The following is a 10,592-nucleotide window of genomic DNA, read 5'->3' on the forward strand; positions in this document are numbered from 1 at the left end:
GAAAACACAACAACCCAAAACCTATGGGACCCTGTAAAAGCAATGCTAACAGGAAGGTTCATAGCATTACAGGCTTACCTGAAGAAACAAGAAAAAAGTCAAATAAATAACCTAACTCTACACCTAAAGCAACTAGAGAAGGAAGAAATGAAGAACCCCAGGGTTAGTAGAAGGAAAGAAATCTTAAAAATAGGGCATAAAAAAAAAAAAAAAACTAACTAAAGAGACCATAGAAAAATCAACAAAGGTAAAAGCTGGTATCTTGAAAAAAATAAACAAAATTGGCAAACCATTAGCAAGACTCATTAAGAAACAAAGTGAGAAGAACCAAATAACAAAATTAGAAATGAAAATGGAGAGACCACAACAGACAACACTGAAATACAATGGATCATAAGAGACTACTGCCAGCAGCTATATGCCAATAAAATGGGCAACTTGGAAGAAACAGACAAATTCTTAGAAAAGTATAACTTTCCAAAACTGAACCAGAAAGAAATAGAAGATCTTAACCGTCCCATCACAAGGACAAAAATCGAAACTGTAATCAGAAATCTTCCAACAAACAAAAGCCCAGGACCAGATGGCTTCACAGCTGAATTCTACCAAAAGTTTAGAGAAGAGCTAATACCTATCTTACTCAAACTCTTCCAGAAAATTGCAGAAGAATGTAAACTTCAAAACTCATTCCATGAGGCCAAAATCACCCTAATTCCAAAACCAGAAAAAGATGCCACCAAAAAAAGAAAACTATAGGCCAATATCACTGATGAACATAGATTGAAAAATCCTTTACAAAATTCTAGCAAACAGAATCCATCAACATATCAAAAAAAATCATACATCATGAACAAGTGGGCTTTATCCAAGGAATGCAAGGATTCTTTAACATCTGCAAATCAATCACTGTAATATACCACATTAACAAATTGAAAGATAAAAAAATAATATGACTATCTCAATAGAGGCAGAAAAAGCCTTTGACAAAATTCAACATCTGTTTATGATAAAAACTCTCCAGAAAGCAGGAATAGAAGGAACACACCTCAACATAATAAAAGGTATATATGACAAACCCACAGCAAACATTACCCTCAATATTGAAAGCATTTCCCCTAAAATCAGGAACAAGACAAGGGAGCCCATTCTCACCACTACTATTCAACATAGGTTTGGAAGTGCTGGGCACAGCAATCAGAGCAGAAAAAGAAGTAAAAGGAATCCAGATAGGAAAAGAAGAAGTGAATCTCTCGCTGTTTGCAGATGACATGATGTCTACATAGAAAACCCTAAAGACTCTACTAGAAAATTACCAGAGCTAATCAACGAATATAGTAAAGTTGCAGGATATAAAATTAACACAAAGAAATCCCTTGCACTCATCTACACTAACAATGAGAAAACAGAAAGAGAAATTAAGGAAACAATATCACTCACCATGGCAAAAAAAAGAATAAAATACTTAGGAGTCTATCTACCTAAAGAAACGAAAGACCTATATATAGAAAACTGCAAAACACTGAAGAAAGAAATCAAAGAGGACATAAACAGATGGAGAAATAAACCGTGTTCATGGATTGGAAGAATCAACAGTGTCAAAATGACTATACTACCCAAAGCAATCTATAGATTCAATGCAATCCCTATCAAACTACCAACGGTATTTTTCACAAAACTAAAACAAATAATTTCATAATTTGCATGGAAATACAGAAACCTCGAATAGCCAGATTGATCTTGAGGAAAAAAAAAATGGAACTGGAGGAATCAACCTGTCTGACTTCAGACTCTACTGTTCACTCTTGCCATCTGTTCTTTGACCACTTCCAATTTGCCTTGATTCATGGACCTAACATTCCAGGTTCCTATGCAATATTGCTCTTTACAGTGTTGGACGTTGCTTCTATCTCCAGTCCCATCAAAAACTGGATGTTGGTTTTGCTTTGGCACCATCCCTTCATTCTTTCTGGAGTTATTTCTCCACTGATCTCCAGTAGTATGTTGGGCACCTACCGACCTGGGGAGTTCACCTCTCAGAGTCCTAACTTTTTGCCTTTTCAAACTGTTCATGGAGTTCTCAAGGCAAAAAAAAAAAAAAAAAAAAAAAAAAAACTGAAATGGTTTGCCATTCCCTTTTCCAGTGGGCCACGTTCTGTCAGACGTTTCCACTATGACCCAAGCATCTTGGGTGGCTCCAGACGGCATGGCTTACTTTCATTGAATTAGACAATACTGTGGTTCATGTGATCTGATTGGCTAGTTGTCTGTGATTGCGGTTTCAGTCTGTCTGCCTTCTGACGCCCTCTCAGCGCCTACCATCTTGCTTGGGTTGAATAGCAAGTATGGACCCTGATTTAAGGAATCCTGATGGGAAAAAAAATTACCAGCAAGAATGCCAACTACCACTCACCAAGAAAAAAAATCAGAAAGATTCATACCTTAGCTTCAATTTCTCTTAAGGAGAAATTCCATTATTTTCCTCTATTTATGATATAGATCTCTGAGATTTCATTTTGCTTTTTTATATTCCTTACCTATATGAGTAACTGAAAAATATGCTTTTCATAGAAGCCAATGATTATTTTATTTTTAGATGATCTTGGGATAGGCAAACAAAGATGTTGACTTTAACTTGCAATCAAGATTTTCTTTTCTTTTTTTTTTTTTTGAGGGAATTGTTTCTGCAAGTCCAGAATTTATTAAGATTTAAAACCTTAAAAATTATGTTTCTTCTTGGTTCCACTATTCAGGTTGTCCTGGAGAAGGAAATGGGTACCCAACCCAATATCCTAGCCTAGAAAAGCCCATGGACAGAGGAGCCTGATGGGCTGTAGTCCATGAGGTTGCAAAGAGTCTAGCATGATTCGGTGACTAAGATGTACACCCATGCAGGTTGTATTATTCAGAAACAATCCTTTACTCCTGAATGCAAGTGAGTAGAATCAGAAGCTAAAGTAGATGTGAGTTGCCATAATTTTTTCCATTTGGAAAGGAGCATCTATCAAAGCTCATCAAACAGGTCAATCTAAAATTAAAATCTCAAAACGATTTGTAAACTGAAAAAAAAAAAAAAAAAAAAAAAAACTCCCAGAAGAATTTAAAATAAACTCTCATAAACATTTCTAAAAAAGAAAAATCAAGGAAAACAGAAGAACAGTATCTTCACAGACAGTGAGACTGAGATGAACAGAGCACAGACTGAAATTTCAGTGTGATTGGAGAAATGAAACTTAAAGGAACAATGTGAAGATTGAGAAAATGATAGAATACAGAATCCTAAAAGTTTATTTATCCTGAAGAACTTGCTTCCTGTCGCATGGCTTAGCTGGCAAATGACAATTTTCTCTGGCTAGAGCAAAGTAGAGGGTGCATGAGGAATATAAATGACTGCTGGAGAAAGTTTAGAATACTGGCTCATGTGTAGTTGAGAAATCACATAGATTTTTGGCCAGTGGGGGGCAATTATGACAACAAATGTGGCTGAATCTATGCATGTAAGTGGTAAAATTAGTGTAACTGAGATGCAGATAGGGTATGTTGGGATAGAAAATGAAATAGTCAAGAATGACTACTACTGTCAATAACAGGAGAGAATGTGTTGCTAATGTTGTTCAGTCACTTATTCATGTCCATCCCTTTGCCACCCCATGGCCTGTGTCCCATCAGTCTTAGCTTCCCTATCTCCCAGAATTTGTTCAGACTCATGTCCATAGAGTTGGTGATACTATAACCCTTTCAGCATCTGCTACCCACTTCTCCTTTTACCTTCAATCTTTCCCAGTATCAGGGCATTCTCTAATGAGACAGCACTTTGCATCAGGTGGCCAAAGGAGGAAAGAACACTGAAAGATAACAAAGGTGTTTCCAAGGAAATCTCTCGAAACCGTCTAAGATATAGGTGCAGAAAACGCCTTTGGCAAAATTCAGCACCCGTTTATGATAAAAGCTGTAGAAGAAGTGGGAACAGAGAGAATCTTCTTCAACTTAATAAAGGCCATGTATGGATAAAACCACTGTTTTCATGCTTCTCATAGGTAAAAACTTAAACATGCTGCCTAAGTTCATGAAAAAAAAACAAAGTTGCCAACTCTTACCTCTGTTAATCAACATAATCTTGTGACTTCTAGCTACAGTAATCAGTGAAGAAGAAGAAGAAAATAACTACCAGAAAACTGGAAAAGAAGGGGTAAAACTGTTACTGTTTGCAAACATATATTACTCTGCCAGAGGATCATAAGACGCGACCAGAAAATTAATAGACATAGTCAATGACTTTAGGGAAGTTTCTGGATACAAAATAAACACAAAGAAATCTCCTACACATAACAACAGAAAACCAAAAACAAAAATTAAGGAAACAATTTAATTCACCATTGTAACAAGAAAAATGCAATCTCTGGGAATGAACCTGCCTAAGCAGAGAAAAAACTTGTGCACAGAAAAGAACCAGGTATGGATAAAACAAATGAAAGATGACACAAATGGAACTAGAACAAATATGTTCACAATTCGTATGGAAATACAAAAAACTTTGAATCGCCAAAGCAATCTTGAGAAAGAATAAAGAAACTGGGGGAGTCAACCTGCCTGACTTCAGTCTCTACTACAAAGCCACAGTCATCAAGAGAGTGTGGTGCTGGCACAAACACAGAAATATAGATCAATGGAACAAAATAGAAAGCCCAGAAATAAATCCACACACCTATGGACACTTTATCTTTGAAAAAGGAGGAAATAACATACAATGGAGAAAAGACAACCTCTTTAACAAGTGGTGCTGGGAAAATTGGTCAATCACTTAGAAAAGAATGAAACTAGAACACTTTCTAACACCATACACAAAGATAAACTCAAAACGGATTAAAGAGCTAAATGTAAGACTAGAAACTATAAACCTCCTAGACGAAAACATAGGCAAAGCACTCTCCATCATAACCACAGCAGGATCCTCTATGACCCACCTCCCAGCATATTGGAAATGAAAGCAAAAATAAACAAGTGAGACCTAATTAAAGCTAAAAGCTTTTGCACAACAAAGGCAACTATAAGCAAGGTGAAAGAAAGACTTCAGAATGGGAGAAAATAATAGCAAATGAATCAACAAAGAATTAATCTTAAAAATATACCAGGAACGCCTCCAGCTCAATTTTAGAAACATAAAAGACCCAATCAAACACTGAGCCAAAGAACTAAACAGACATTTGTCCAAAGAAGACATACAGATGGCTAACAAACACATGAGAAGATGCTCAACCTCACTCATTATCAGAGAAATGCAAATCAAAACCATGCCAGTCAGAATGGCTGCTATCCAAAAGTCTACAAACAATAAATGCTGGGGAATGGACTTACTGACCTCATAATCATAAGGGTGTGGTCCCCTACATATAGTGGTATTCAGGGACTCTGGAGCAGACCACTGGGAGTCTTCAAAATGACCAGGGTTGCCTCACTGGCCCTGCCAAGAGCAGGGAGCCATGGTCTCCGTGGATATGTATGAGGTTGAAAGGATCATTGACAAGAGGTAAAACAAGAAAAGGAAGATGGAGTATTTGGTTTGGTGGAAAGGCTACGGCAGGGAGGATGCCACATGGGAGCCAGATCAGCACCTAGTGAGCTGCGAGGAGTGCATCCAAGACTTCAATCAGCACCACACCGGGAAGCAGAAGGAGGGCAACCTCACTAGAGCCAAGCAGACCACCCCAAACAACGGCCAGAATCAGATCTCCAGATCCACCAACAGCAGCTTCTCCAAGGCCGCCCCCAAGGCCCTAGTGGTGGACAAGGAGCATGAGGCCAAGAGCACACCACTGTTTACCACCAGCCAGAATTTCCAGAAGAGCTCCACGCAGGGCCAGGCCACCTACAAGAACATGGACCTGGCCTGGTTGGGCAACAGGATTCTCGTGCCCAAGAGCCCCATAAAGAGTGGGACTGTGCTGGACAGCTTTCAGGACGAGAGCCCCAAGAATGCAGACCCCATGGAGCAGGGGCCAGAAGACACAGCGGCCCCAGAGGCGGCGGCCGAGAAGCGGATCAGGGACCTATTGAGCCCGGGGGGAGAGCCGGTGATGATGGGGAGCCGGCCTGGATACACCAATTGTTGCCACGGGCGTCGGGCCCCGTGAAGGCCGCCATGGCCACACGGCTGGCCATGAAAGGGAATGGCACGTCCAATTTGGTGGACGCGCTGATGGCCAATTGCATGAGCCCCCTGCAGACGTTAAGTCATGGGCGTGAAAGCTGGGAAGAAGAAGTTCATGAAGGACAGGCGAGACCAGCCCTTTGACAAGCAGCTGCGCTTCAGTGTGCGGCAGAGGGAGAGCACCTACTGGCACCAGGACATCGTGGTCCAGAAGCAGGATGGCTTCACCCACATCCTGCTGTCCACCAAGTAATCCGAGAATAACTCGCTGAACCCGGAGGTGATGAAGGAGCTGCAGAGCGCGCTGAGCATGGCCAACGCCGACGACAGCAACCTGGTGTTGCTCAGCGCCATGGGCAGTGTCTTCTGCTGCAGCCTGGACTTCCTCTACTTCATCCAGCGCCTGCCTGATGACCGCAAGAGGGAGAGCGCCAGAATGGCTGAGGCCATCAGAAACTTCATGAACAGCTTCATCCAGTTCAAGAAGCCTATTGTCGTAGCTGTGAATGGCCCAGCCATTGGGCTAGGAGCATCCATCCTGCCTCTCTGTGATGTGGTCTGGGCCAACGAAGGCATGGTTCCAGACACCCTTTACCACCTTCGGACAGAGTCCAGACGGCTCTTCCACCGTCATGTTCCCCAAGATTATGGGAGGAGCATCTGCCAACGAAATGCTGTTCAGAGGGCGGAAGCTAACAGCACAGGAGGCATGCGGCAAAAGGCTGGTCTCCCAGGTGTTCTGGCCTAGGACCTTCACCCAGGAAGTCATGGTTCGCATCAAGGAGCTCGCCTCTTGCAACCGCGTCGTGCTGGAGGAATCCAAGGCCCTTGTGCGCTGCAACATGAGGCTGGAGCTGGAGCGGGCCAATGAGCGGGAGTGTGAGGTGCTCAAGAAGATATGGGACTTTTGAACTCTGTGGGAGAATGTGAGGGTGGGATATTTCAAAAGAACTGCACGTATACTATCTATGGTGAAACAGATCACCAGCCCAGGTGGGATGCATGAGACAAGTGCTCGGGCCGGGTGCACTGGGAAGACCCAGAGGAATCGGGTGGAAAGGGAGGTGGGAGGGGGGATTGGGATGGGGAATATGTGTAAATCTATGGCTGATTCATATCAATGTATGACAAAACCCACTGAAATGTTTTGAAGTAATTAGCCTCCAAATAATAATAATAATAAAAAAAAAAAAGTTAAAAAAAAAAAAAAAAGAAGAAGAAGATATAGGACTCCGCGCAGGGCATGGACTACAGGCTCAAGTACAGGAAGAGCAAGGTCGACGATTTCTGACTGTCCGGCCACCCGACCTCACCAGGGCGCGCCGTGCCGGACCTCACGGCCTGGGCCAGGCTCCTACCGAGCTCCCTCTGGGAAGCAGGACTTGAGACAGACAAGCTATTTATTGCCAAGGAGTTCTGAGGTACTGTAGCTTTAAAATAAATAACTACAAAACTCCTTTGTTGAAACGTCATTGGTTTATACTTAATATACACGAGTATAAAAGTATAATGGTGAGCTCTGGCCTGCTCCTTGAGGCTCTCATTCTTGTCATCGTCGGCTAGGAATGTGTATATATAAAGATATTTTCTAGGATTAGGTGTCAGAAAAGTCTGAAACAATGTGTGTTTATCTTTTTCTTTTCCTTCTAAAAGAAAAGAAAGGGGTGATAGCAAGCCTCGCCATCCCTGCTGCAAATCGAAATATGGAAAGATCTGAGATGTGCCTTATCTCTAAAAGGCCCAAAGCCTCCAAGGTAGAAAATTCTAAATCAAATGGAAGACTTATCTTTTAGGATGAGTACTTCTGGCTAAACACCCTCTGATGGACATACCCAAAAGTAAAATATGCCTCGGATTCATGCTGAAATATCAATTGATTGTTCCCTGTTGTTCAAAGTCTGATTCTTACCCAGTTAACAGGAAGAAACCACTCTCGCTAACAGAAAGCATCTTTTGCAGTATTAGTGAATCACTGACTAGCTTCAGTATGGTAGCTTAAGTTATAAGTTAATCTTAGCAGGTTTATAATTAGGTTTTCTGACCCTTTTGAAAAATAAATACATGAGTGCTTCTTGTGGCTAGGTGAGCTCTACTACTTTATATAGAGTTTTGGTTTTCTCTTTGCGATGTGATTGATGTATTACACCAAAAATGGAAAGAATTTGCATGCTTATAAACTGTGCTTTTTAGGTTCACTTAGAATGTACTTTATTGAACAAGTTAAAATTCTTTTGGCATACTATTCAATTCAGAAACTCCTTTTAAAGAGAACTACCTTATTATTTCGACATTTCATGTTCTCAGTCTCTGCTTTCACATCTACACACCATAACAAGGAGAGGATCCTATGTGAGAGTGCCTTGTGGACATAGATGTCTGCATTCCTGCCAGTGCTGGGGACGTTTCCAGAAGCCTGTCTCCTGGCAGGTTTCTGAGCTTGCAATCATATGGAATGGATGAAGAGTGAAATAAAATCAAAACGTTATTTCAGTACAGTTTTGAAGTTTCTACTTGGAACCGACCACAGCCTGGCCTTGCTGAGAGCTTACAGAATGTAAATCTGCCTTTACTTGGACGGGTTGGTGCAGTAGTTTTGCATCCATATGACCTACTTTTTGCGTTCTGTAGTTTGAAATATATATAAACTGTACAATCAATCAAGTTTCTATAGAATACACATTCACCTGTGAAAACTAGTTAAATCAATTGAATATTTCTTAACACACACACACACTCACACACACACACACACACACAGACACAAGACCAAATGACTAAAGTGACTGGGAAGCCAAAAGACTCTAGCACAATTCAGAAACAACCGGCTCCTTATGCAGTACGACAAGATGAAGACGTCTTATCAACTGAGGTCGAAAAGAAGTGTCAAGGTGAGTGAACCCACCCAAGCTCACCCTGCCCATTGACAGGGCCCCTAAGACACCTTCCCCTTTCCTTGTCTTGCACATGCCACCTCTTGGTCACACTCCTTCTACTGAAACCATCAGTCCCAAACAGCAATACACTCTTCCCCAAGTTAATGCCATTCTTTGCTCCTTCTCTTGTTTTCTCCAGGTTGCCAGGGTACCTGTGAGGGCAAATAAGCACATTCAACCAAAGCTGAGCAAGAAGGCTTTTCAAATAGCTCCCACCTCAGAGAACCCTAACAATATCAGAGGTTCAAACCTCTGGAGCCAGTGTTCCAAGGCGAATCAAGAGCTGAATCAGAACCAACTGGAAGAGGCCCAAGAGATCATGGAGACCCCTGCCATTCCTGCTGGACAACTGCATAGCCAGTGACTTCAGAACATGGCTAGAGACATGAGAATTCTTCCAGGGTCTCACTGCTTCAAAGTGGCCAACAGTACAGTCATTGAGTCTTCTACCAATAGCACCCACCAACATTAATAATGACATTTAAATAAAATCAACCCGGTGTGAAATTATGTGTGTCTCTGAGCTCTCTGAGCTTTCTGTGTGGGGCAGAAAGGGCAGAGAAAGGAAAAGTATGTGCAGAGGGAGGGGCATGGTTCCTGTGCAGTTGGAGATGGGAAGAGAAGGTCCAGTTAGCTTGAAAGCATGGGGCTGTCCTGTGCTCAGACTGAGCCCCAATGATACCCTTCCCATGGGGGAAGAGGAGGAGGATGTGGTGTTTCTGTATGTGAGTGCAAGGCTGGGAATTTAGCTGGGGAGCTCTGTCAAGGACGGTTGGGCAGGAGGGGGTGGGCATGGTATGCAATGCTGGTATCAAAAGAGCACCAAAGTATTTGCCCCTAGACAATCTCTAACTCCTGACACTGAGACAAAAAGGAAAGAAAAAAAGCCTTTAAAATTTTTAATGTATTGCTTCTATTTGTAGAAGCTAGTAAGTTTTATTGTGTAATATCTAATTCATGACCCAGCTTAAAACATGAAGCTAGATTTTGCACTGCATTTGTCTAAAGATGTGTTGGTATGTCCTTGTCTCTGCATAATATTGTTTAGGTTAATTTGTAAATGAGCTCTATTTATTTGCTTTAAAGAAGAATAAGCACTTACAAATCAAATAATTCTAAATGAAACAATAAATTCCAGGTTCAGGTGAACTGAGTTATATTCAGTATTGAATACCTGATAAGAATGTTTGTTCAGTCACCTATCTGATACAGACATGTCTTAGAATAATTAACATCAAGTAAAATATTTTTTCTACCTAGGTTTAATATAAGTTAAATATTATATCTGTTTCCACTTTGTCAACAAGGCAATTACCTCGAGTGAAAAAATTTTCTAAAAATTGGAAAAAAGATACGAGTTTTTATATAAACTCTAACAAATAATTTTTCTTTAGGAATACCCGTTTACAATTGTCTCTCCAGATTGACATAAGTCAGATTTCTAAGGGATGTGCTAAACTAAGTATTAAAAGTCTATTAATTAGGACATTTCCAAATATATTAAATGTTTAAAA

The 10,592-nt window shown here is 41.0% G+C and overlaps 1 pseudogene; it reads left to right on the plus strand.

Moving 5' to 3' along the window:
* Positions 1-6,230: 6,230 nt before the first annotated feature.
* On the plus strand, positions 6,231-7,056 carry LOC133053528 (chromodomain Y-like protein; annotated as a pseudogene).
* Positions 7,057-10,592: the final 3,536 nt, after the last annotated feature.

This window comes from Dama dama, chromosome Y, assembly GCF_033118175.1.
Source record: "Dama dama isolate Ldn47 chromosome Y, ASM3311817v1, whole genome shotgun sequence".
In the NCBI taxonomy this organism is placed as follows: Eukaryota; Metazoa; Chordata; class Mammalia; order Artiodactyla; family Cervidae; genus Dama; species Dama dama.